This window comes from Neofelis nebulosa, chromosome 5 (genome assembly GCF_028018385.1).
Source record: "Neofelis nebulosa isolate mNeoNeb1 chromosome 5, mNeoNeb1.pri, whole genome shotgun sequence".
NCBI classification, from domain to species: Eukaryota; Metazoa; Chordata; class Mammalia; order Carnivora; family Felidae; genus Neofelis; species Neofelis nebulosa.
Genome location: NC_080786.1, coordinates 95883788 through 95911120, shown reverse-complemented (window position 1 = coordinate 95911120; position 27333 = coordinate 95883788).

Here is a 27333-nt window from a genome sequence, read left to right as displayed (position 1 = left end):
CAGGATGCTGAGCATTCTGGTTTGTGATCAGCACAAGGAACATGATGCATATTATAATAATGTTTACGAATCTAGAATTGTGTAATCCCCCAATTTAGCAAGTCTTTCCTTCATCATCCTGTTAAAGGCTAATAGATGTTTATGTGGTAGAAACTTCAAATTTTCGAGAGAGCACTTTGAATAAATGGTAATAATGATTCACCAGTGAAGAGGATATTCTTTTAACCAGAACATCCCGTCACCAGTCATTCTTCATAAAAGCTGCTTCATATGTAAGGCTTAATATACAAGATGCTTAGTTTCTGCAGTGAGTATGGACAATATGGACTGGCTCCTCTCTGGGAGTTAAGCTGCTTATTCTCTAAATCAAAACTTCAAAACTTATGGATGTATAGGCTGTTATTCCACATTCTCAAACTGCCTTTGTTAATTATATTCATATAAACGCTTCATCCCCTTTTTGAGTCTCCCTAAATTACCTGCTTAATATTGTCCAGCATCAGTGATTTTCATAGGTTAATTATTCCCCACATAAAAGAGCATGAGCTTTGTCCAGCCAAGATTTGTTACCTTGTCATTTGATTAACTTTCCTCCTCTAGTTCAAAAAAACAAAACAAAACAAAACAAACAAAAACAAAAACAGAATAACCAGAATAAGGTGAGGAGTCACTGACCATCTGTCTAATAACAGTACCCCACAATCATAGAGCAACACTTCTATGCTGGCTCTTCATATCCCTAATCATAAGATGGCTCTCTGGTTGCAGAAAGAAAAAGGGACAGGCAGAAAGATCACCAGTTTTACACTTACTTTGAATCCCTCCACTCTATATAGAAAGAACAGCCTGACCTTGGTGCTGTCTGCCCTGTAAATTGTAAAGTAGACCAGAAAGGACATGTCTCATTTGGCTGAAGAATCAGAGGGAAGGTCAGGGAGGGATAATGGCCAGTTTAAAGTGTAGATGAGAACAGGAATCATCTGGCACGCAGATCCCTACAGTATAATATACTTTTATGCTGTTTTCTTTCTCCATCCCCATGCTAACACCTTGGAAGTGGAGTGAACCTTGACCTCAACATCATATCTATAAAGTAGTCTGTCAGTTAACAAAAGACATGTATTTCTTTTACTTACCTCCATATACTCCCATCCCCCTCTATAATCTATTCCTAAGACCACAGAACATCTGCCCCACATAGTTTTACTTCTTCTTTAGGCCTCTACTGTTCTTTTATCCCTTTGATGGTTAAGGTCCTTAATGTTGAAGGTGAATTATAGTTTTTTGAAACCTAATAGGTGCTTAGTAAATATCTGTGGAAATTAATTGTAAAGTCACGTCTAACTTGGCACTCAAGGCTAGCATATCTAACTATATTTTTGGCCTCTTCTTTTGGTTGATTCATAGATGTATTTAATTAAAATGCCCAAAATAGAAGATTGTTTTAAGTTTATATATTTTGAGAGAGAGAGAAAGGGAGAGAGGGGGAGAGGGAGAGGGAGAGGGAGAGGGAGAGGGAGAGGGAGAGGGAGAGAGAGAGAGAGAGAGAGAGAGAGAGAGAGAGAGAGAGAGAGAGAGAGAATCTCAAGCAGGCTTGTGTCATGAGTGCAGAGCCCAACATGGGGCTTGAACTCACCAGCTATGAGATCATGACCTGAGCCGAATCAAGAGTTGGCTGCCTAACCCACTGAGCCACCCAGGTGCCCTGACAACTCTTGATGCTATTGCTAAACCAGTCCCTCACTCTGAATTTACTCACCTCAGAAGTCATCATCACCCACTGAGTTACATAAGGCAAAAAACTTAGAGATACCTTTTTTCTTCCTTTTCTCTCACCTGTCATATCCAATTTATCAATGATTTCCTTTGTTTTTAGCTCCAAAATATCATATTGAACCTGTCTCCATCACTCAATTCCCAGTGCTATCTACTTAGTTTGGAAAGCCATGATTTCACCTAGATCCCTGGAGTAGTCCCTGCATGATTTCTACCTTATCTTGGATCACTTGAGATCACCTGAAACTTTACCATCCTAACTCTCCTCAGGACAATGGTCTCTACCTGCCAAGAGCTTACATTCTTGTGTAGGGAGAGAAAGAAAAAAGTTAAAAGACAAATAATCATAATATTCATAACCTGTGCTTAAATGCTGTGAAGAAAATGAACAAGCCTCTCAGGCAAAGAAGAGTCAAACAAGCTATACTGATTCTTCTCAGGCTTTGAGACTCAACAAAAGTTATCTCCTCAAGAAAGAATGTGAATAGCCTTTCCTAAACAAGGTCCATTATTATTGTCTTAGTACTTAGTAGAACCTCAATCTTGGTTATTGTTGGGTGGATGAATCTGACCCTCATCCTTGATTTCTAATTTTATCTTCCTGGTGAGTCAATTTTATTCTTCACTATAGACACTAAAAGTGTCAGTCTTTCTACAAAATTTTTAAATAAAGAAACCATGGCCCAGGTTCTGTGTGTGTGTGTGCGTGTGTGTGCGTGTGTGTTCTGTTAAGCTAAAATCAACTTGAATTTAAACTCCAGTTTTGTTTTTTTTAATACCTTGAATTACTCATTGTTTTTTACTTTCTGTCTCAGGAATCAGATTCTATATTGGTTTATTTTCAGTGACCAAAAATTTAGAGAAAGTTGTCAGATGGAATAGCTGAAATGTCAGTTACAATAAAGCACAGGTATTAGTTTTAAAATTTATCTTTTGGCTCATATTGCAGGTAGTTTAAAAATAAATATATCATTTAAGGTTTGGGATATAAATATATACATATATGTACAGTTTATATTTTATATTTTGTTTCTGTATTTTAAGATTGGCAATTACCATTTGAGTGATTTGACAGTCTTGTTCTTAGCTCAAAATGCACCCCGCTTTTGAATTTTTGAATTATAAAATCCTGTGGTCTCATGTATCTCATGTTATCCATCCATATTGTAAAAAAAAGTGGAAATAATTAAACTATTCCATCTAATGACTCTCCTTTAAATTCAGATAGCATTTTGAATTAGAGTCAAAAGAATCTAGAGACTGAGATAGAGCTAGAGATATTGTTTCCCATCAAATGAGAGATGTTTCCTCTCCTTATGTCATTTTTGTGATCCTATTTCAAATAACTCTTCCCAGGGAGCTATTTATAACAAGCCATCCCATAGAACATGGCAAACTCAAACTCTATCCTTTCCCTTGGATGATCTCTTCTGGCATGGCGATCTAGAGGTGTAGTAGAGACCCAACACATTCCATAGATAAATATCCACTACTGCCTCTCAGGAAATGAAAGACATATGCCCCTCACATTCTTCTAGAATATGAGGAAGTTCTGTCTATTACTAATCCTGTGACAGACGAGGTGGTGAAAGTAACATTCAATAAGTCAGCACAGGTATGCTATGCCTTGTAGGGACATCAATAGGGACACCTGAGTAAATACTTGTCACATTTTTGTATACTGTGCTATATAAACATAGAGGATTTTCAAAATAAGCTTGTAAATTAGTTTTCTCAAGTGTCAAAAAGGTACCAACTCTATTGCAGTGGGTCTCAAAAGAGCAAAACATTAGAATAACAAAGAAATAGAAGAACATCTTATTAAATTTCTAGTCTTGGAAAGAAAACTTCCCTGATAATGTGAAATAAAACTCAAACTACAATTACATAACACACACACACACACACACACACACACACACACTCACTCTTTTAAAAAACACAAGATGCAAAGGCTGAACTGTATGATATAAATATTAACTAAATATAAATTATATATTTATGTATGCATACATGCGAGGATAAAGAGACTGAATGGAAGTATAGAGAAATATTAACATCATGTCATGGTAATGTTTTTGAGATTTTTAATTTCTAAATACCTTTGTGTTTGCCAAATTTTCTGGATTGAACATCAAATACAAGCTTTTTCAAAAGTTAAACTGCAAAAACCCATAAATCCTGATTAATCACAGCTAGTGCTATAAAATAACATAGATCATCTGGCTGTATCAGGAATTTAACTATAGACCTGAACTAACACCACGACTTGTCGCTAAGGCCTTTGCCTTTCTCATTGTTAGTATGTATGGATGTCATATTTCCTTGTTTTCTTTCCTTTATTTTCACCATTGAGGTGATATCAATATATTACATTTAGGAGGAAATTCATTATTCACCAAGAACTTCCACTTGAATGTATCATTTATCATTTTCAGTGATAGTTCCTCACTGAGTTAGTGGAAGAGACATTCTCATCCCCATTTCACAGATGAGGATTCACCTATGATCACCCAGCCAGGGCTCTAACCTCCTTTTAGAATCTGTCTCCAGCATTATTTACCTAAGACAACCTGTAGATAATAAGCAGACTTTTAGACATTTGCCCCTAATGCTAGCTGAAAGCAATCAATACAAGTTAGCAAATATATGTATCAAGTATCTATTGCCTGAGACACTGAGAGGGAAGGAAAATCCCTACTCTTTTAATACACTTAATTTTCCTAATCTCCAATCATGTGTTCATTCTAGAGAATAGAATACTGAAATCATATAAAATTCTCAGGGTATATCTTTGGCTTTTGATCAAATGATTCTTTTAAAAGGGAAAACAGGATAGTAGGATCCCACGAAGGGGACAGAGAATTGTTTTCTTGTACGTGCTCAGAATGAGCCCTGACCTTACCACAACTCTGGCAGCCACCACAATAACATAGATTCCTGCTTAAATATGTTCAAGTGATTGACATTATGGATTTCATCCAAGGACTGTATTTGACTAGAAGCCACTGGGGGCTATCAGAAAATAGATTAAAACAGTTAGTTCACTAATTTATAAACAAGATGTTGGGAATCGTTCAATCTTACAGGGAAAGTAGATAAAAAGGGCACATTTCAAGCCCATTCTTCCTATTTAAAAATCCAACAGTGGTTTTCAATTACTGTATACTTCTGGGACCTGAGGGGAAGGAGTTAGTTTATGTTATCCTATAGTAGGGCATTTGCTGTGGGTAAACACTCTTCTTACCTGTCGCAGCTGCTTTGCAAATCAGCACAAGCTCCAGCACAAAGTACTTTGTGGGCACTGGAACTATGGGTTGAACAAAAAACGCCTGTCCTTGCAGGGGGCTCCTGGGCCCAAATCTGGTAAATCTATGGCCTTCCTGGGAAACTTTTCTTTGTGAATTTTCATTGCTACAGGAAAGGCATAGGAACTACAATTTTTCTCACTGGGTTAAGCATAGCCCTGAAATAAGAAGATAAAATGTGGGGTGCCTGGGTGGCTCAGTCGGTTGAGCATTCGACTTCGGCTCAGGTCATGATCTTGCAGTCTGTGAGTTCGAGCCCTGCGTCGGGCTCTGAGCTGACAGCTCAGAGCCTGGAGCCTGTTTCAGATTCTGTGTCTTCCTCTCTCTCTGCCCCTCCCCCACTCATGCCCTGTCTCTCTCTCTCTGTCAAAAATAAATAAACATTAAAAAAAAATTAAAAAAAAAAAGATAAAATGTAAGCCCACCTCTCTTTCCATCAGGGAAACAGAGGTTTTTCAATTAGCAAAGAAAGAAGTCAAACTAATTCATAATTCTCTATTTTCCAGTCTTATCTAATACTTGCATTTATTCTACCTTTTAGTTTGTATTCTTCATTTTTTGTCAGGGTCTGAGCATTTGTAAATCATGTTGTCTTTAAAAAAAATTTTTTTTAATGTTCTGCCAAAGGTTGTCAAAGTTGGCAAATAGGAAAACATGGTACCCAATTAAATTTGAATTTCAGATAAACAAAAAAAGTAGTGTATCTCAAATAATTCATGGGATATACTTACCCTAAAAATTATTCATTGTTCAACTAACACTGAAATTGAGCATCCTCTATTTTATCTGGTAGCACTAACACTACCTCTTCTCTTCATTTTATGTCCTAGCTTTCTTTCTTTTTCTTTGCTTTTTCTCCCTCTTTTTTTTTTTTTTTCAAAATTGAGGAGCTACAGACATCATATCTGCAGATTTTGTTTGGCCAGCCTGGATATGCTTATGCTTGGCACAGTAATCTGCTGTCTAAGGCTCTATCAGTGTGCCTCCATCTGGGAAGCAAAAACAACCAAAAGTGATGAGAGGAAGAACATGCTTACTCATTCACTGTGCTTGTACCTATAGATCCCAAGCTAAATTCAAAAATCTCCAAAGGGAACAGTGGGGGGGACCACATGACAGGAACCAGATAGCTGCCTTAATTTCACCTGTGTTACATTTACACAAAATGCATCCCTATTGAAATACAAGGTATATAAATTTGAATTCAAATTGTGTAATTAATGGAATTTATTTTTAACCACTTGGAAATTCCTCCAAACCAGGGATTCAAACCCTGGTTAAACATTACAATCACCTGAGAATTGTCTGCAACTATAATGACAGCCTCCACCATATATTCTAATTTAACTGGCCTGAGTTGAGATGCAATCATGAGTATTTAAAATGCTCTCTAAGTTTTTCTAATATACAGCTGGAGTGGAGAGCCACTCCTGGTCAATCTACTCCTCCATAATTAGTACCTCCTTTAGAGATGCTTAGCTTGTTTCTAAAAACGTTATAATTAATACTGTTATATCACAAATAGTGATAACAACATCTCAACAGGTGCCTCATGAGCTTCTGCCCATCAAAATGAAGCAAGTGTATTTTAGTCTATGTGCATACATATACACATGGGGTGGGGTGGGGGAGGGAGGGAGAAGGGGGGAGGGAGAGAGGGAGAAGGGGGGAGGGAGAGAGGGAGAAGGGGGGAGGGAGAGAGGGAGAAGGGGGGAGGGAGAGAGGGAGAAGGGGGGAGGGAGAGAGGGAGAAGGGGGGAGGGAGAGAGGGAGAAGGGGGGAGGGAGAGAGGGAGAAGGGGGAGGGAGAGAGGGAGGGAGGGAGAGAGAGAGAACATTCTTTCAGTTGCCTTGTCTGAGAAAATTCCATAATGACTACTAAATGCTAGGTAGAATTCATTACCATTCTTTAAAAGTAAGCTGACAGGGGTGATATCTGGTCAATTTGTTAATTTCTGGCACTTTGCAGATATTTTTTGCTATTTGTGGTATCTCCAAGCCCCCTAAAGAATATAAAAGAAGAATTTACTGGAAGATGAGAAAAGGAGGGAGAAAAGAGAAATGTGGTGATGGAGAGAGAGAAGACTAAGAAAGGTAGATATGGGCAGAAAGGGAGGACAAAGGAAGGGAAAAAGAAAGGAATAGAGGAGGAAGGAGAGAGGAGACGAAGAAAATTTGAGAGAATATTAAGGCAGGGGTTTTTCTCCTTTCATTTACTTGAAGGTAACTTTCTAGAGTATGCTTCTGAATCCAATGAATGGAAGAAAAGCCAATTCAATCAGGAGAGGGTCTCTGCCCCAATGGACATAATTGATCTCTTTTTTATCCACCCCCCTCTTTTTGCCCATAAGAGCACCGGACAAGTACTGCCCCTTCAGTATCACCAATGTGGCTTCCTGTCAGTCTTTAGCATCATTTCTGGCCCACCCAAATGTCTAGAACTGTCCCTGTCAAATGCGTGGCTTAAGGCTTGGTGGAAAATGGGGGCACCTGGGCGGCTCAGTCCGTTAAGCGGCCTACTTCAGCTCAGGTTATGATCTCACCGTTTGTGAGTTCGAGCCCTGCTTCGGGCTCTACACTGGTGGCTCAGAGCTTGCAGCCTGCTTCAGATTCTGTGTCTTCCCTGTCTCTCTCTGCCCTTCCCCTGTTCATGCTCTCTGTCTCTCAAAACTGAATAAACGTTTAAATTTTTTTTAATTAAAAAAAAAAAGCTTAGTGGACAATGTATGTTATTCAGGATTTCTTTAAACCAATATGTTTCAATCCACTGTGCTGAAATTTCAACATCCTTTTCAAAGGCAGAAAGAAAAAAAAAGAATTTATACCACATCATAAAAAGATATAATAGCTATTGAAAATAATGTGTTAGAAAAAGAAACATTTAAATGATGACATGAACAAAGCACAATTAGAGATCAGTTGGTCTCCACTCTTCCCTAGAGATTCATAAACCCACAGATAGGCTCTGAATTAAGAATCAGATGTGGCAAGCTCATGCTAATTATATCTTGTTTAACCTGACCAGGAAATGTCTTAGATCAGATGTCACTGTTTCTTTCTCTTTTCATGTTTATTCTTTTAATAAATAATGACATTGAAAAATAGAAAGGGAAACCATTACACTAACTTGGGAGTTTGGAAACCCAAAAACTAAGTTAACAAAATCTTTTTCAAGCTGCAAGTAAGGGTTACCATTGATTTTTTTGTTAAAAATCACTACGTAGTAGGTAGTATGTAGATAATAGTTCAACACGTATAAATATATATTTTAAAGTACACATCATTCTTAAAAGAGAGATGGTCTCAGTCATTTTAACAAATTCTTTTGTTACCTTTATAAAGCCTTAAGTTAACACATTTTTCTGCAGCACTCACATGCACACCTGTATGCACATCATCCCCTAAGCGCCCCCGCCTCCTCCACCACCCCAGCTCCAGCCTCCAGACTTCTTGAGTGAGTAGAGACTGCCCTGTTCCAGTCAAAACTCAAGTGTTCTGAATAGGAAATAAGAAAATAGTGGTTCCCTTTGCAGAATTCTATTTTAACAAGGCTTATTTCTGTCTGCGTGTGCTATATGTTACACTAACTCATTTGTAAAATACTCTCTACCTGGGGTCAGGCTGTATTAGAATAGACCAGAATTTCTTGATAAAACTATATAGCCAGGCAAACTCTGACATTTTTGTAGAATACTCACAAATGTCACGAACCTTTCTGGAAAATAAAAGTTTCTGCCAATTTCAAAGGAAATTAGTTTGTCTCGGATTTAATATAAAAGTGAGGTAAAACTTAGAGATAGAAGTCGAGTGTTACACTGAGGTTTTGTAAAAGCTCAAACTAGAAATTTAAAGAGAAATCTAGATGGCATAAAATTCTAACAATGGAAAAGCAAACCACAATTTACAAAATCTCTCGATACTCTACTGATTTCCTCCATCTACAGGCTTACAGTATATTCAGAGGACACATGATGAGGTAGAAGAATAAAATAGAAGTAAAATCTGTGCTGGAAATAAATATATATGAAAAATGAATTCTGAGTTTTCTGGAGAGTTCTGATTGAATGGCTGCACTATATTATTTGAGTTGTTTACAACAATTCAAAATTATGTAATTACATAAAATTCAAAGTTAACTGTCACCCATCAAAAGTGCAATTGCTAATAAATTGAAATAATGAGTTGCTCTTACTGGCATATAGTGCACATATTCCATTTGTAATGGTAAAGATGGGAATATCTACAGAGAATTTGGAAGTAGGCCATAGTATTTCATTAGTAGCTACTGATGCTATAAGAGTACCTAGTGATGGTATATTACAGTATCAACATTACTCTTTTCAAGACACTGAAATAGTGAAAACTGATACTCAGATAAGGATCTTTTCACAGACAGCAATGGCTATAGTTTAATGGCAGAACAATAATTGATAGAGTTAATCTATTTCTCTGTAAAAAGAGAAATTGACAGAAAGAAAACTTGGTATTGGTGGCAACTAATCATTAATAAGACCACGGAAAACTAAAACAGCAAGGAAATGACTCCAGTTCTTTCTAAGGAGAGATGAGTCAGAGCCTCCAATCTGACTTTATATCAATTACTTCATTGAGAACATCTCTAGAGGTCTCCAATCACTTCTGTATCTACCTAAGCCTTGATAGTTGATTCACAATCTGCTATCAGCATGACCCTTGGATAGGGAAATCAGCAGATAAACTGTAAGAAGAGCTCACAACACAGTGTCAAAAGCATTATAGTTAGGTGGATGCATGGTAAGTGACACATTTAGAAAAAGTATTTCAAGCTGCATGGACTACAGCCAGGTTATAACACAGGGGAAAGGGCAAAAATAATGTTTCAGATTATTATCCAAAGTCATCAGCTCAATGTGTTTTTGACTAAAGTAAGAAAAGCCAATAAAATCATTGTTTATACTTGCTATTAAATCCATTTTAGTTTATGTATCTATGGGGCTATCCACAGCTTTGATCGCGGTAACACAAAAGAGACAAAGGAAATGAAAAGATAGGACCTGAGACAATGTAAATGTTCCCTAATGTGGACAGGTGGTAGGCTTGCATACCAATCAGCAGTTATCATCTCCCTGCAAACTGCTTTCTCTTGAGAGAACAGATCTAACTTTAAGGTAAGAAGACAACCACTGAGGAGACAACTGTGGAAATCACTGGAAGTATCTATTGGAGGCATATGTCTCTCATACCATGGTGCTTGACCACCTACACAGGGACTATTTATAAAATTAGGTCTTTTGTACTTAGAAAGAGACACAACTGAAATGTATGAAAAGAAGATAATAACTGAAAAGAACACAGAAACAGTTACTATACCTTAGATTTAGGGATCATAAAAATTTTTGCTCTAGGATTTTTTTAAACTTATAATTTCCCCAATAAGTGATAAATGTAAAATCATAGCCTTTTAGACCTAAGAAAAAATTTAAATATTATCTAGTCCAATGCTCTTATTTAGAGATAAGAGTGATATGTAGTGACAAAAAAATGCTGGGTGTAGCCAAAATGTGACTTGAACTTAAATATTCTGATCTCTGGTACTGTTTCTAATAATTCACATTGCCTGTCTTTATTCCAAAGATATCATAAAAAGATCAAAGTAAAAGTAGGTATATAAATGTCTCAAATAAGTACACGGACTATATAGTAGATGGACTATATATACATGGACTATATAATACATCCAAACTATGTTGTTTAAAAGATTAAATCGGAGGACTTGGTAAATACCTAGAATTTTTAAGTATTTATTTTTGAGAGAGAGAGAGAGAGAGAGAGAGAGAGAGAGAGAGAGAGAGAGATTGAGTGAGTGAGCACAAGCAGGAGAGAGGCAGAAAGAGGAGACACAGAATCTGAGGCAGGCTCCAGGCTCTGAGCTGTCAGCACAGAGCCCGACCATGGGGCTTGAACTCACAAACTGGGAGATCATGACCTGAGCCAAAGTAGGATGCTTAACTGACTGAGCCACCCAGGTGCCCCAATACCTACTATTTTTACATGAAGGATAATTGTCATGTACCATAGATCATGCCTATAATATTACATTGAAATCAGAATATTAGGCTTAGAACACATGAATCCGACATAGTTTTTTTAAAAATTTTACTCTAGTTTCCTTCCCACACTTTCTCACCTTCTCTTTTCCAGCCATCACTATCACTGAAGAGCCACCTCTAGATATTGAAAGTGTTTCAGTGAGTTGACCTTCAGCCAATGAAATAATTTACAATGCTATCTACGTATAGTTAGAATTACTCAATCACCCTATTAAATACCAAGAGATTTTCTAACTTCATTTTATTTTTCTTACTGATTTTCAAAAGTAATTGTAAATGGCTGTTACTGTCTTAAATTTTGGAGTCATTTCTACTGGGTTTTCCAGATCTAAACATTGATATATAATATGATCCCAAAGCTCCAAGTAAGTTCGGTAAAAGCTAAAGGAAGGAGGATTTTGAGCACAATATAAGAATGTGATTTGAGGAGGCACCTGGGTGGCTCAGGTGGTTAAGCGTCCCACTCTTGATTTCAGCTCAGGTCATGATCTCACGGTTCATGAGCCCTGTGTAGGGCTCTATGCTAACAGTGCAAGAGCAGAGCCTGCTTGGGATTCTCTCTGTCTTCCTTTATGTCCCTCCACTGCACATGTGCTCTCTCTCTCTCTCTCTCTCTCTCTCTCTCAAAAATAAATAAACTTAAAAAAAAAAAAGAATGTGATTTGGAACAAAATACATTTCCAGGGGGCTGAAGATATATATGAGTGTGCAACTATAGCATTCAACATACAGTTGGACTAATTAAACTCTAAAGTCTCATTTGGTCTTTCATGTTGGAATTGATGGAGGCTTCCTTTCAGTTTTCTCCTTATTTCTTGGGCATTTACTTCAACTCCAGTGGAGAATATTTCCCTCTTTTCTTTCTCTGCTGGCCTGAAGAATTCCCTAATCTACACTTCAGGTCATTTCTCTTTCTCTCCATCAATTATCCCCTCTACCTATATCCCTATATTCCATTTTGCTTGTAGAACACAGATAACTAAATTCTCTTCAGAGTCCTAATTACCTCTTCTCCCCTCACCCTCACCCTTTTCTATCAGATTACGTATACGTGAAACATGATAAATATTCTTGCCACTTTACCCTCTTCCTCACTTCCTGGTCATATTATGAGAATCAATCATATTTCATGAACAGGATGAAGTCTCAGGGCATGGACCCTGACTGTTCTTTTCTACTCTGAGATTAAATGATTTAAATGTGTGATATCAAAACCAGTTAGAAATACCATTCCTAATCTGCTACCATAGGTTTATTCAACCTCATACCTCTCATTTGCACAACTTGAATACCCATTGTAGATCTGTATTTTTAAAGCACTTATCACAATGCTGCTCTATATTGTTATCATAGCTCATGTATGTTACCCTTGTAAGTCTCTTAAGGGTGGAGATTATAGTTTGCACTGCTGTACTTGGAGCTATGAGAAAATACTTGTAGATTCTTCCGTCCCCCTCTCTTTGCCTCCTGCATTCTTAAGCCTATTTCTATAATTTGATTTTTTTTTCCCCCTTAGCGGTCATAATATGCTCTTTGCATGTTTCTTTTTGAGGCCGTATCCCATCACGTCAAACCTATTAAGTTATTATTTTTCATCAAAGTGTGTACTCAATTCTACCTCCTCCATTGAACCTCCTTTGTTAAGAAATAAAATCTAGATTCTTTATCATCCCAAACAGACACAGCAAATCACACTCTTCTGTGATAAAAGGTACACATAAACACAAACATACAACCTCCTATCCCACCAGTATAAATAGAACAAAATGCGTAAATCTTTCCTTATACATTCCTAGAATAGGGAGAGGAAAATTATCTGTGATTTTGAATGTGCTGCTCTGACAACTCGAGTATACAGTAAATATCACCTAATGTCTCCAATGACAATAAAATAACAAGTAATTTGTTAAAAACATAAAATGACATTGTCAAGTCAAATTCTCTTAAATCTAATCCATACCAAACATATTTATAAGTCTGAAATATGTGAGTGTTTATCTGAACAGAATCTGCAACTTTCACAAAATTCATTTATCTCTTATTCTTTCCTCTCTGCCGGGGAGGCAATTTGTCGGGAAAGTTTCCACAGCTGCTGTGGCTGCCATACTATTTTTACTTCCCAGATAAAGAATTTCAGCCTCTAGGGCAGTCAAACTAGCACCTTCCACAAATGCTAATCTCACTTCATTATCCTTTTTTATAAAAGGTCACAACTCTTTTTTATGTCACACATTGCTATGGGCACACTTTCATCTATTTAATTTGACACAACATAACAAATACACAACTAGTTAGAGAGCCCTGTCAAGCCTCTCCTCAAACAAGTATTATTTATTGTCTTCATTATTAAAAACTGAGAGAACTGGCATGCATGACCCTCACAATGCTTGCCTTCACTTTGCTTCTCATAACTTCTGATTGGTCTTGCTACACAGCAAGCAGAGCAGGAAGAAAAGGTCCAAAGCCAGAGCAGGAATGAAAAACTTCAACCATATGACAGATTTTCAAAGAAAGAGGCACAGCCCAGTGTCTTTTGAATATATGAAACAGGATATGCTAAGTTCTCAAACATCTTATGAGCAACTGCCAGTTGTTGAGGAATAAGAAGTAAAACACGCCTGTTGTTCATATGACCTAAGTGTCTAGTTTACATCTTGAGTTCAGACTATAATGAAGATGGTCCTATTGTACATGGACTGTTCTAGATGTTTTACTTGAATGTAATTTCTCACAAAATCTTAATGAGGTATGTACTATTAGTTCAATTTTAACCATGAGGAAATAGGTAGAGGAAAGGAATTTACCAATATACGGGAAGGTCACACGTATACGAATGTTGGAGTCAGGATGCAGACACAGGTAGGTGGACTCCAGAGCATATATTAACATATGATAATTAACACATAAGCCCATTAAAGTGTTTAGGGTTCCTAGGGATGCTGTACTATCAGTCTCGTAATTCAGGCTAATTCAGTTAGAACAGTGTGTAGAAATTGATATGTTATGTAAGTTCAGCTGTACTTGGCTCATTACCACTGTCAGATCTTTGCTAGAACAGAGGAGGCTTCTGCCTCTTGGGATGGGTTGTGGAATTCTAGATGTCTCCTTTGCCTGCCAGTGCTCCCACAGAAAGATCTTTTGTACCTATGTTTGAACTATCTGAGAATTATTAATATTAGCAATACTGTCCTCAGGTGTTCCTTTCTGAAATAAGCGCATGACCACTCTCAACTAGTTATTAAATATGCCTCTTGCTCACAAGTGCAAAAGTCTGGAAAAATATCTATATATTTGTTAAATGAATAAAAAGAGGACTGAAGCAAGGAAGCCTGGATAGCCTAGTTAAACGTATCATCTCTACTAGGTTAACAGATTAATGTATGAAGGAGACCTATCTAGCTTGCATTTACACACTAAAGGCATATTTTGTCATCTTATAAAGGTAGAAATGCTAAAGAAACATGATCTCTCTCCATAATCAGACTTCCACGAAATAAGATAAATGGGAGTAGTATCATGGTAGAAGCACAGAACAGTGGAGGAAATGTGTGGAATCCTCATAGAAGTACGAGGTGAGAGGGCAGCAAGGGTGTGGGGTAAACCAAAGCAGAGCAGGGCAAAATATTCCTAGCATAAGACAACTCATATTGGTCATCCTTGATGGTCCTTGATCCAGGTCCTACTGGTCCTTGATCACCTGTCCACTCCCTAGTCCTGGACTATCTCCACTGTACTGCCTTTTCAACCCCAACCTCAGTGATCCCCTAAAAATAATTTCAAGAAAGCATTTGTTATGAACCCTGTTGCCTTGTATACCAGATGGGGATTTCATGTGTATAGAGATAATATGTTGTTGTAGATGATAGAGTATGTATACGGTTTGTTTAACTAGTTAGACCAAGATGCAAATGATACCCAAGATTAATTACTACATGTAGTGCCATACAATTCTAGGGACATAGCTATCTGGTTGCTGAGATTACATGCTTGAGGGTCTTTTATATATATATATATATATATATATATATATATATATATATATATATATATATACACACACACACACACACATACACACACTAAAGTCAGCACATTCAGAAATGTTAGTACATCATTTAGCCCTACCTCATGTATCTTATCTTCAAATACTTATCCCGGTTTTGCTCTCTCTGTAGGCTCAATATGGTTACACCCTATCTTATTTTCAACCCTACTCAGAGATATAAAAAAAAAACCAACAACAACAACAAAGACAACCTCTCTTTAGAAACTTTGGTTAGCACGTATCATTTGTAGAAAGCTGAATTTCTTTTTGTAGGATGATTATGATTAAATGTATATACTCTTCATTTTACTTTATAAATTAGCAGTTTCTGTTGTATATATGAAAACTCATTTTGTGTCCTAATACCAGAGAATGAAGGCATGATTGCAGAGTAAGTGAAAGATGAAGGTCTGTTGTTCATCTGAAGATGCTTGCCCTACCTTAATATAATCTTCAATATTTAGGTAGAGTTTCTCATGTTCACTTGGGAAAGTCTACCAGATAGAGCACAACGGTTATTTTCATACCAGTGTCTTTGACCCTTTCATTACGTTTCCTAACTTTCTTATTTAAAAAAATGTTTTCATGTTTATTTATTTATTTTGAGAGAGAGAGAGAGACAGTGTAAGAGCATGCACACAAGTGGGGGAGAGGCAGAAAGAGAGGGAGACAGAGAATCCCAAGCAGGCTCCATATTGTCAGAGCAGAGCCCAACATGTGGCTTCATCTCACAAAACATGAGATCATGACCTAAGCCAAAATCAAGAGTCAGACTCTTAACTAAGCCACCCAGGTACCCCATATTTCCTAACTTCTTTCCTGCCACTGTTATCTAATAGTTCTATTTCTTCCTCGTCTTTGAGTCTTTCACTGGTCCATTTTATTCCACTGTTTCATTAATACTGGTTCTGATATTTTATATTTATATACTAAATGAAATTAAAACATAAAGATTTCCCTTCTTTATCAGTGATTATAAATAGTCTGAATATGTCTGACAGCATGGGTGAGTCCAATAATGTTTGTGTTTGTTAGTCCAAAATCCTGCATATTCACTGTTCAAACATAAAATAAAGAAAGAAGAAATATCTTTGGATAAATTAATAACTGGAGGGAGCTAAAAATATTTTATTTAAAAAAATCACAAAGGATTAATGTATGTAATAGAATCTAAGTCAGTATGCGTAAAAGCACAAAATAGCCAGTTAGGGCAGTGGTTCTGAAATTTATTTATGTCTCATAATCACCTGTGGAGCTACATAAAATTAGAGATGCTAGACCTCATGTTTAGATACACTGAATCTGAATTTCAGAGGGAAGACATAAGCAATCTTCCTTTTTAAAGGCATTTAAAGTAATTCTTCTAATGCACAGTCATATTTAGCAACCATTAGCTTATAGAATTCTTGTGAATCTGTGATGTGTCTGTGGGACACCTTTAGCAAGGAGCAACAGCAGCCCAGATGGAGTGGGGAAGGCCAAAACTCTAAGAAGCTGGATGTTACCTGTGAACAACTGGTGTCTGAGGGTAAGAGAGATATGGCCAAGAAGAAAGAAAAGTTGTGCTCAGTTTAACTTGGGGGAAGATATTTTTTTTCTTATAATGCAAATTTGCAACTTACATTAAGAGTATGCTACAAAAGTTAGGAGATACTCATGCTTAAATTCCAACTGAAGTTATTAATAACTGATTACTGGTTAATGTGCTGTAACTGGAAAAGCTGAGTAAGCAGGTATGAAGGAGGTAGGGCCACCATGGTGGGCTTTGCTGTCATCAAAACACAAGGCAGCAGAAGGTTGAGGAAATGCTTTCTAAAGGCTTTGAGTGACACTTTACAGCATAACTCCAAACCATGTCCCGGGGGCCAGTCAACTCCTTTTGAAACAGGCTGTTATTAAAGGAAAATTTATTTTGTGCTAGAATTTCCTCCTTGCTAAAATACTCAATTTTGAATCAAAGCTTCCATTCATATTATGCAATCAGAATGTATCACAAAATAAGAAATGACCCTAGGACCTTGAAGATCCTAATAAAAGGAAGGGCTACAGGAGAACCAGCTCCACCCAGAATGGCAAATACAAGCAAGTTCCAAATTTATTAGGACAGAACAGAAAGTCAGTAATGACATCATTATTGAAACAATAGTTGGACAGTCAGACTAGGGGAATATGGAAACAAATGTGTTTAAAAGACATCTGAAGTGGGACAAAGTTCCTCTGTCAACTGAGAGAAGCCACTAACACCTAAGTATTAAGCAAATCTGAAACCACGGGTTTGATGAAGTTACTTAAAAAATGACACTTATAATGGGAAGGGATTATGTAAAGTCAGGATTTTGCTACACTGACATTCATTCGCATCCTTCAGATTATAAAAATATATTCAACTAATTGCCAATGGGAAACAGTCACTAAAACTTCATGAAATGGCGTCTGAAAGAATCACGTAGCATAGTAACAATTGGGAAATGTGGATGAACTTTGTTTTTTTTGAGCATGTCAAAGGGAGAAAGAAAAAAATCACTTGTTTTAGTGGTTGTCATTAAGTACTATATACAGTAGTTAAGTATTAATAAATAAGTAGTTAACATTTATGCAATGATTCATGCCTGTTAAAATATGCATCAGCTGCTCGTTTATTATTTATCATTGCCTCTATAACAGAAAATGAGACCAAGTGGCCAGAATTGCCATTGTTTTTTAAATATTGCTTTGATTTTGACTGCCAAAATCATAAATAAACGATTATCTTCCGTGTTAGAAAAATCATGATGATAAATTAACATTGGCCTGGCCTACTTGCGCGCTCCACATGACATGAGCTTCAAAAATCAGCCTTTGTATTTAGGAAAAACACAGAGTGCAGTGTGCTCCTTGGGACTGAGAGAGGATCATAAAAATGAAAATAAATGCCCTGATCCCTCAAATTCTTCTGCCTCTTCTCATCCACAGGCATTTGTACCATAGTCAATTTATATCTTCCCTACCTTTCTGTGTTATAGTCAATAATTTGGCCATGCCAGCAATTGCTCCAATACATTTCTAAAAATGAAAGAGAATTACTGAATATCCTTGTGAAAATCTGGATCTTGTTTTCTGGTGTCAGAGAAATAAGGTGCTTAACTTCCCAATACTGTTTGTTTGATCTGTAATAGTTCAAATATTTCAACTTGGGGTTTTAAAATAATGGAACTACAACTGTTAATTGTGAATATTCACATGGCACTCTCAAATTTTAAATTTTACCTGACCTAATAAAAGCACAATACTTCAAATTATGATGTGATGTCACTGGGAATTCAAGCTAAGATCTTTACATTTTTCCAAACAGATGTGAAGGTGTTTAGTACAGCTTGAATCCTGACATTGTGAGTCTTATATGTGGTAAAAAGAACTCTGGACTAGAATCCAAAGGGACTGTGCTCAAAACCTGTCTTGTATCTTACAGGGGATTTGGACAAGTCACTTAATCTCTCTATATTTGAGTTCCCTCATGTGAGAAATGGAAATGATGTCTACATCAGAGACTTGTTACAAGGCTTAAGTGAAAGTGTTTTGTAAACCATAAATGGCCATATAAATGCAAGGAATTATGACTTAATAAGACATTAGAGCTAAATATCTTTTTAGTCAATTATGAAATTCATGGTCTCCAAATGCAGGCCTATTCTTTAATATCCCAACAATAGCTTTTCTGTGACAACCGTGTCTTGGGAGTCAGTCTGTTGATAGAGCCTTTGTTAATGGCAATGATCCTTCTCCAGTTCTCAGATGACAACTAGCAAAGCTCAGACTCTTTCCACACAAAACAGCTGCCTCCAGCCCTCAGATTTTTCATAAAGTGTGTCAGAATCCTAGAGTCCAACTGATGAAGACACAAAGCAATTAAATATGTAAATCAAGGAAATTACACTGCACTGATGACATTCAACACTGGGTCTGCCCCTCCCTCCTCATCCTTTTTCTCCCTGTCTCTATTCCCCTCGGGACTGAGGGTAGTGTGAGATCTCCTTCTTTCACGCTGCTCCCTGCTAAATGTTTTTTATTCTCAACCACCTGCCCCAGGCCTTCTCATCAATTATTAATCAAGTGTCCATGAATATGCATAAAATCTTGTCTCTGAGTTTTATTAAATTAAAAAAAATTATATAAGAACGTGTGCTGTGCCATGTTGAGAAAAGAGCATATGGTGGAAGAGAGAATAAGGAGAAAGGGCAACTTTGGGGTGTCCTTTTTTACCCCACTCAAGGCACAAACATGAGGCCTCTGATTATGAAGGTTGTTTTGTTTTTAATTTCAAATGTTTCTAAATTAATATCTTTAAATTCTAGACAATGTACCATTCTAGAATCTGCTTTCTTTTGATAGATAAGATTCTTCATATTTTGGAAAGGATAAAACTGGCTAGAAATTACCTACACAGGTTACTGAGATATCACTCTACAAATGCACCCTGTTTCCAATTCCAAGATGTGCCATGCTATGCACGGTGTCCTGGGATGGGGTTGGTGATAGCAGTGAACCCATGGAGCCCTATTTCTTCTATTCCGTGAGGTCCCTTGGTCAAAACATTAATGGTTTACATTTCCCAATTTTCCACTTCAGTTGAGCCTTCCTTTCCAAAGAGAAATAATGTCTCTTAATTGTGAATGATGCAGAACAACATGTCTGTGAATGCTACTGTGGCTTTTATCTCATCAGGTAGGTCTTTCATGATCACCTTTTCTTAAATAGCACACCGCTACCCTGTTGCTGTACCTCCCTCTTCTGACATCTACCTTATTGGGTTGTTGCTTTTTGTTTCCTGTGCCTTCTCCACTGTGAATTTAAGCTTAATAAAAACAGAGATTTTGTCTACTTTTGTCAATTCCACTCAAAAATATGTTTTTTTGGATAAATAAATGAAAAGTATAAGGACATCACTTAAAAATTTCTCTTAATTACTGACCTGAACGTCAGCAACAAACATCTTCTGTATTCAAGCAAACTAACCGTGATGGCTCTAGGGGGATTTTCAGTGCTTCATCCAATGTTCCCTCACCCTCTTTCCTGTGTTCTACATGTGGCTTCACTGCAAATGGCCAGCTGCTCCCAATTCCAATGAAATATCACATATTTTTTATATTAAAAATAAGGGGTCCTAATAAAAGAATACTTAAAAGTAGAACTTTATTTTGTTTTCGTGGTTGCTTATTTACTCTTGCCCCTATAATGGCCATATAGGACACAATATAAATTTACTTAGTCAAAAGTATAGCTGGAAAAAATTTATGGTTTGTGTCTTCTGTTCTTTATTCATGTCATATGAAACCTCCCTCCCACACATCCTCCCATTCTCTGCCTCTCATGTCTTAGCATCTTAGGCATCCAAAATCTCTAAGCCACAAATATTTTTCCAAACATAAAATAAGATAGATTAGATAAACTCTGAGGATTAATCAAAAATGAAATTAAATCTAAAGGAACAACTCAAGAAGAAAACAGAATTATTTTATTATTTCTTTGCTTACAACACTCAGTTTCTTATTTGTCATTAAACTTAATGTCAAATCGATAGTTATATTTTTAGTTTGGAATTTTATACTTTGTTCTACTATTTTTCTTCCTAAAGAATCTCAAATTTAACTTACAGAATAGTGTGTTCACCTAATATGTTATTGAAAAATCTAATTTTATAGAGTGCCATTTAAACAGAAATGCCAATTTTCAGTAATAATGGTCACTATAATAATGTTTAATGCCTCAGTGACTTTTTAGCAGCTAAAATGCCCTTTAAATATATACGCCTCCTTTATTTCAAATTCAAGAATGAATCATTACACTTTGATGAGCATTCCATCACACCGGACATTGTAGTTAAATTTTCCTGTTTAAGAGTCTCATTAATTTATTTCTGCTTTCTTGACCTCCCCTGATGTATTCATTCAGTGAATAGCTATGTGAAAACAAACAGCAACAGCTGCAGAGCTCTAATGTAGGTATTATTCAGGATATGTAGATGCACAGGATCTCAAGGAGGTGACAGCCTAGAAAAACCAACAGGATCTGCAGGCAAATAGCTATGCTACCAGGTAGAATGGTTCCAGTGCCACATAAGTGATGCAAAGGCAGTAGTATCACAGGGCTGAGAAGAAGAGATCCCTCCTGGCTGGAGTGATCAGAAGGGTATCAGAGCAGAGGAAGATGTGAGGAAAGCCTCAGAGGAAGGGAAAGGATATCAAGAGGTTTAACTGTAGGCAGGGCCACCTAAAGCACACAGTCTGTTTATGGTGCCTTGGGTGGTATGAATGGGAAGGCTGGAGAAGTCAGATAAAAAAGATTCCCACATACATCTCTCTTCCTGCCTTCCATGTCCACCATGAGTGGTCAAAGGAGTAAGAGGGTTGACAAGGTGATGGGGGCCGAGGAAGTAAGATCACTGGTCCAGGGAGAAAGGTCAAAAATCTTCTTCCCCATGGTTTCAAGAGGTTCTGAACTAGACCCTAGGGACTGAACTAGGAGGAGCACTTGTAGTCCTCCAATAAGGAATTCAACAGTCTCCTATGGCTAAGATTGAGATCAGAATGCTCATGCAGTGCTTCTTTAAATTGCCAATGTAGTTTTTTTAAGAAGATCCTTCTTTCTCTACATGACCTTTACCACAACCCACCATGTGTGTGTGTGTGTATGTGTGTGTGTGAGTGTGTGTGTGCCTATGTCTAGAAAATAATTCTACTTTACTGCTAGAGGTGTATACAAACACATACCACATTTCAAGGGGTAGACAGCTTTAGGTAATGCGGTATCTTAAATAAAGCAAACTTATGAATAAATCATTGCCAATTGTTTGGGGATTATTGTGTACATGTGGAACTGGCCTGACCCCTGAGTGTGAGATTTGTCATCAGCAGTGGAAATGGGTCTGAAAAGAGGAAGATGGCTCAGCCACACAGAGCACTATGAGAAATGAGGCAAAAGGTTTTGAACATGCAGTTGCCCCAAGCAGTCAAGAGTGATGATTTTTCAATCTGACACAATGGAAGTCCCTAGAGAGATCCATTTTTCATTCCGACATGACTAAGATAATAAGTCACAAGTTAAACTACGTAATATGAGGCCCAACACAAAGAAAGCTATTTCTATTTCAGAAATGTCAGAGTACACCTTGGTACATGTTGGTTTAAATGGACATTCTTTTCCTTGCAAAAGCGGCCAGAGACTTCAGCTCAAAAGTACAATTTTTAACGGTAGAACTCATTGAAAACAAAACAAAACAAAACAAAACAAAACAAGAAAAACTGCTATGTGAAGTTTGACTCTTTAGGGGATAGTCTGACATATCTCACCCCCTGAGAAATTGTTTTTAATAAATAAAAATAATGATAATTGAACAAAATTAAAGAAACAAACAAAATTCTCTATAGTGAGATGGGATGATCCTTATCCTAAGGCCAGGCCTCCCATTTTACATTCTTTTTTGTAGGCTATCAGATAAGTAAATTATAATTGATACTAATTTAGTAAAGTTTTAGTAGACTCAAATTGGGATATAATTCAATTTTGGTACTCATGAATCATATATAAAACAAATAAGAGCTAAACAAATGAAAATAAGGCATGGTAAATTTCATTTTCTATTATTTATTTTACTGAGACCAATCTAGGATTATACACTGTTGGAAATGCAGAGAAAAAGGGAGAGTGCAAATAGGAAAGGTATTAAGGATATATATCCTATTACATATTAACTCCAGAATTGTCTACCTTAGCTTTCAAAATCTCAACAGCATGCATACTACTTATCAATTACATCTCCCATTACAATTCAACATAATTTCTCTTAACACTCAAAATTATTAATTTTGTCCCATTTTTTTTACAGGATTTGCTTTTTCCCACAACTCTGCTTCTACACTTGCCCACCCTTACCCCTTGTAGGTTTTTTTCTCCATTCTGCTGCTTGGTGCCCTGCTTCCTGTTCAGAACACAGATTTAAGTTCAGCTCAACAAGGGAATCTTGCCCTATTTCATTCATCTGCCTCTCCAACTGCTCCCTATTTTTATCTTCTCAACACTTCTTGCCTCCCTTGGTGAAATACAAACATGTACGGGATTTTGTGTATGCTTAAGGTTTTATTTCATTTGCTTTTGTTGAACACACATGCAGACCCCCTTTCCTTTTGTATGATCCATGTGTCCTCCGAGTCTATGGCTACTCAATACTTAATGGTGTAAAGATAGATAATACCACCACACTACTGCTCTCTACCACCATCTAGGAATTCTGAATTTTAGGAACTATGTATTATAGGAACTCTGTATTATAGTTGCCTAAGAATGGAATATATCTGTTAAAACTTTGTTGATGAATCCTTCAGTCATCTCTCTATTGTGGCCGATTTTTTTTTCTTTTTCTATGAATCCAGATGCTAAGAGGGTCCACCTGAGGCTTAGCATCACAGAAGTCATGAGGCCTTCCATCCAGGTAATCAGATTTTCCATTACCTCACTCTGCTACCATTAGACCTTCAGCTAACACAAAAATCTCTCCTGGGATCCAGTCAATAATTCTCTGTAACTTTCATGTTTAAGGGTCTTTCTGGGAGAAAAGGTCAGGTGAAATAAGGCAGGTGGATGAGCAGGAAAACTGACTGGAAAGAGTAAGAACTGACAGAAGGAGTTTCTTTCTCATGTCACCCATCCAGATATGGACAGACCTTGTCAAGTCTGTGATATGAAGATGAATGCCTGACAAAGTCTAGGTTCCATTCAGCTTGACAAAGGGCAGAAAAGCAAAGATTTCCCTCCACTGTGATCAAGGGAATCCTCTCTTCTATTCTGTGAGTTACTTCTACCAATTTCGAAAAGAAAGAAAGAAAGAAAGAAAGAAAGAAAGAAAGAAAGAAAGAAAGAAAGAAAGAAAGAAAGAAAGAAAGAAAGAAAGAAAGAAAGAAAGAAAGAAAGAAAGAAAGAAAGAAAGAAAGAAAGAAAGAAAGAAAGAAAGAAAGAAAGAAAGAAAGAAAGAAAGAAAGAAAGAAAGAAAGAAAGAAAGAAAGAAAGAAAGAAAGAAAGAAAGAAAGAAAGAAAGAAAGAAAGAAAGAAAGAAAGAAAGAAAGAAAGAAAGAAAGAAAGAAAGAAAGAAAGAAAGAAAGAAAGAAAGAAAGAAAGAAAGAAAGAAAGAAAGAAAGAAAGAAAGAAAGAAAGAAAGAAAGAAAGAAAGAAAGAAAGAAAGAAAGAGTACCAAATATGTTCCAGAATCTAGATCCCAAAAAACAAAGCCAAACTCCTTCTCTTTAAACACTGCTTAAATGGGAAGCACCCAATGACCTCAGTGCCATCAGCGTGAATGTAACTACCTGGGATCTCCCCTTCTCCAATGAAAGGCAATAAAGCCCTTTGGGGGCATGGGGATCACTTCATCTTCACCCTTACATTCCCTCAGACTCAAGTCCAAAGATAGCTCACAGGGTTAGTATGCACCTCCTCCACTCCCAACAATCAGTTCCTGCTCCCTGCCCTTTTCCCTCTGCCCACCAAACATACACCATCTTCTCAGAATAGTGACTGCCCTTTAAATTGCACAATTATAGGGGCGCCTGAGTGGCTCAGTGGGTTAAACCTCCAACTTCAGCTCAGGTCATGATCTCACAGTTCGTGAGTTTGAGCCCCGCATCAGGTTCTGTGCTGACAACTTAGAGCCTGGAGGCTGCTTTGAATTCGGTGTCCCCCACTCATGCTCTGTCTCTCTCTCTCTCCTTCAAAAACAAATAAAAACATTTAAAAAATAAATAAAATAAATTGCACAATTACAGACCTGGCTTGACTATAAAGCTGCTACTTGGGAAACTCGAGTAGGGTTAATGGAGACTTTAATTCTCTTTAGGGCTTCCCCCCCACCTTCAATTGCTGAATTTTCCCCTTCATGATTATTTCTTTTGAAACTGTTTATAAAAAAACGAGTCCATGGATGCTCATCTCTCCCTGCATACCTATGAGCCTTTTTGAGTTGCTTTAACTTGCAAGTTGGCCGGGAGTATATTGAAGATGGTGACGAAGACTGATATGGACGAATACTCTGGGGCCTTAGATTCCAGTCCAGGGTGGTTGCAGGTAAGTGTTAATTGTCATTCCTGCCACCCTGCAGAGTCACATTAGTGAAGGAAGATGTTAATTTTGGAAAAACTGCATAGTTTCAGACCATTGCTAGAGCTATCTAAGTAACCCCCATTTTCTATTTGAAATTGTGGCTATGACAATTATTTTTTAATGGCTAGAGGATACTGCTTCTATTAATAGCAAAAAAAAAATGTTATTTTTTACAGGACAGAAGCATGAAGATCACAGAATTTGAGGTCCAGAAAGGGATGCAAAGAAACCTGTCCCTACAGATGGGAGAAACTGAGGCCCAGAGAGACATGTTTGAGCATGATTTTTCCCATAACTCCCACTCACCCACTCACCCCTCCCCAGGAGTCTCATGGTCCTTTCTGGTTCTGTTGGTTCTTCCTTTCACACACTAAAACCCACAATTTGTCTTGCAGGCACCACTAACTCTTCAGATCCATAGGTCATTATCAGGTCCTAACCACCAACTTGAAAAATATTACCATAAGGCTGTGTCTCAGAAGGTCAGTATGTCTTTTGAACTATTTTACCAGGCAGCTATTTCCAAAGGCCTTTTTTTCCATATCTGCAAATCATTTTTCAGATGCTTTCATTTGTCATAGAAGTCACTACCTCCTTTCTGCAAGCTTGTTTTCAGATACTTTTATATTTCCCTGTGATTCCATGCTATTAAATCCTTCAAAATACATAATGGCCTACTGGAAATAAATTATGCTAACTTAAATTGCTCTCTGCCACTCCTGTCCCTCCTAACTACCTTAATTCCCTTTATTTTATTTATGAAACACTGTTATTAGCCTCCAAGGCTTTCATGACATGATTACCCTATGATAATAATCTCAAATTCAACAATTTCCATTACTCTCATATAATAAAAGTGAGATAAAACTGTAGAAATATCGAGGCAGCGTGGCCTCGTGTTACTGTTCACATTCTGGAGTCACAAAGACTCCTGGTGCAGCCATATTAGCCATTTCACTCTCAGAATTTCATTGTTTATAAAATGAGAACAACTTTACCTCCTAGAATTGTCAAAACAATAATGTACACAAAGCAAAAACACAGTTTTTGCCCCATATTAGGGCTCAGTCCATTATCAATAGCCTCCCTCCCTTATTCAATGAACATTTGAAAAAATGTGCCAAGTAGCTAGCTAGTGGTAAACAAAGGCAGATAACCAGCAAATGATTTCCTTGCAATTATCAGATTGGGAAATATGAGGAAAATAATTATAATCTCTAGGGAGTTCTACAGTTTAGTGAAACAGGTATTCTTATACTCTAGCTGGTGGGACTTTTGGCATAGACTGTTTTTTCATTTGGGGAGTGTGTGTGTGTCTGTCATTCTCCTTTTTCCCCACACCTGAATCCCATATTAATCATCCACTGGTTTCCTTTAAAATATTATCTTATTGCTTACACATACATGTACATGCACATATATAAGTATACATATGTATATACACACATGTACATATATGTATATATACAGAGAGTATATACAGAACACACACGAGGGAGAATAGGCACATTACTCTTATTTTGTTCTCTAGAGAGTGGAGCTTAACATTCTATTATACTGCCAATAATCATTGATATTGTTCATTCATATTGATTGCTTTATAGTATTTCATTGGAGGATATAACAGGTTTTTTCTTCGACTCTCCAGGTAATTGGTACTTAGATGTTTCTAAATTTCTAGTATCATGAAAATTCTTGTATACGCATCCTGTTGTACATGTACAAGGATGCTCTCAGGTACCTGGGAGGGGAGTTGAATTATCAGATACATAAATGTTCCATTTTCGAATATAAAATTGTTTTCCAAAGTGGTTACATGAATTTAGACTCCCAATGGCAATATCAAAATGATCCAGTGGAACACTTTCGGCATCTGATACTATCATTCTTCTAAATGTTCACCAACTGAATAGGTGTAAAGCAGTGTATCATCAATATCTTTATTTGCATTTTTCAATCATCAATTGTTTTGCCTATTTACTGGCCATAATA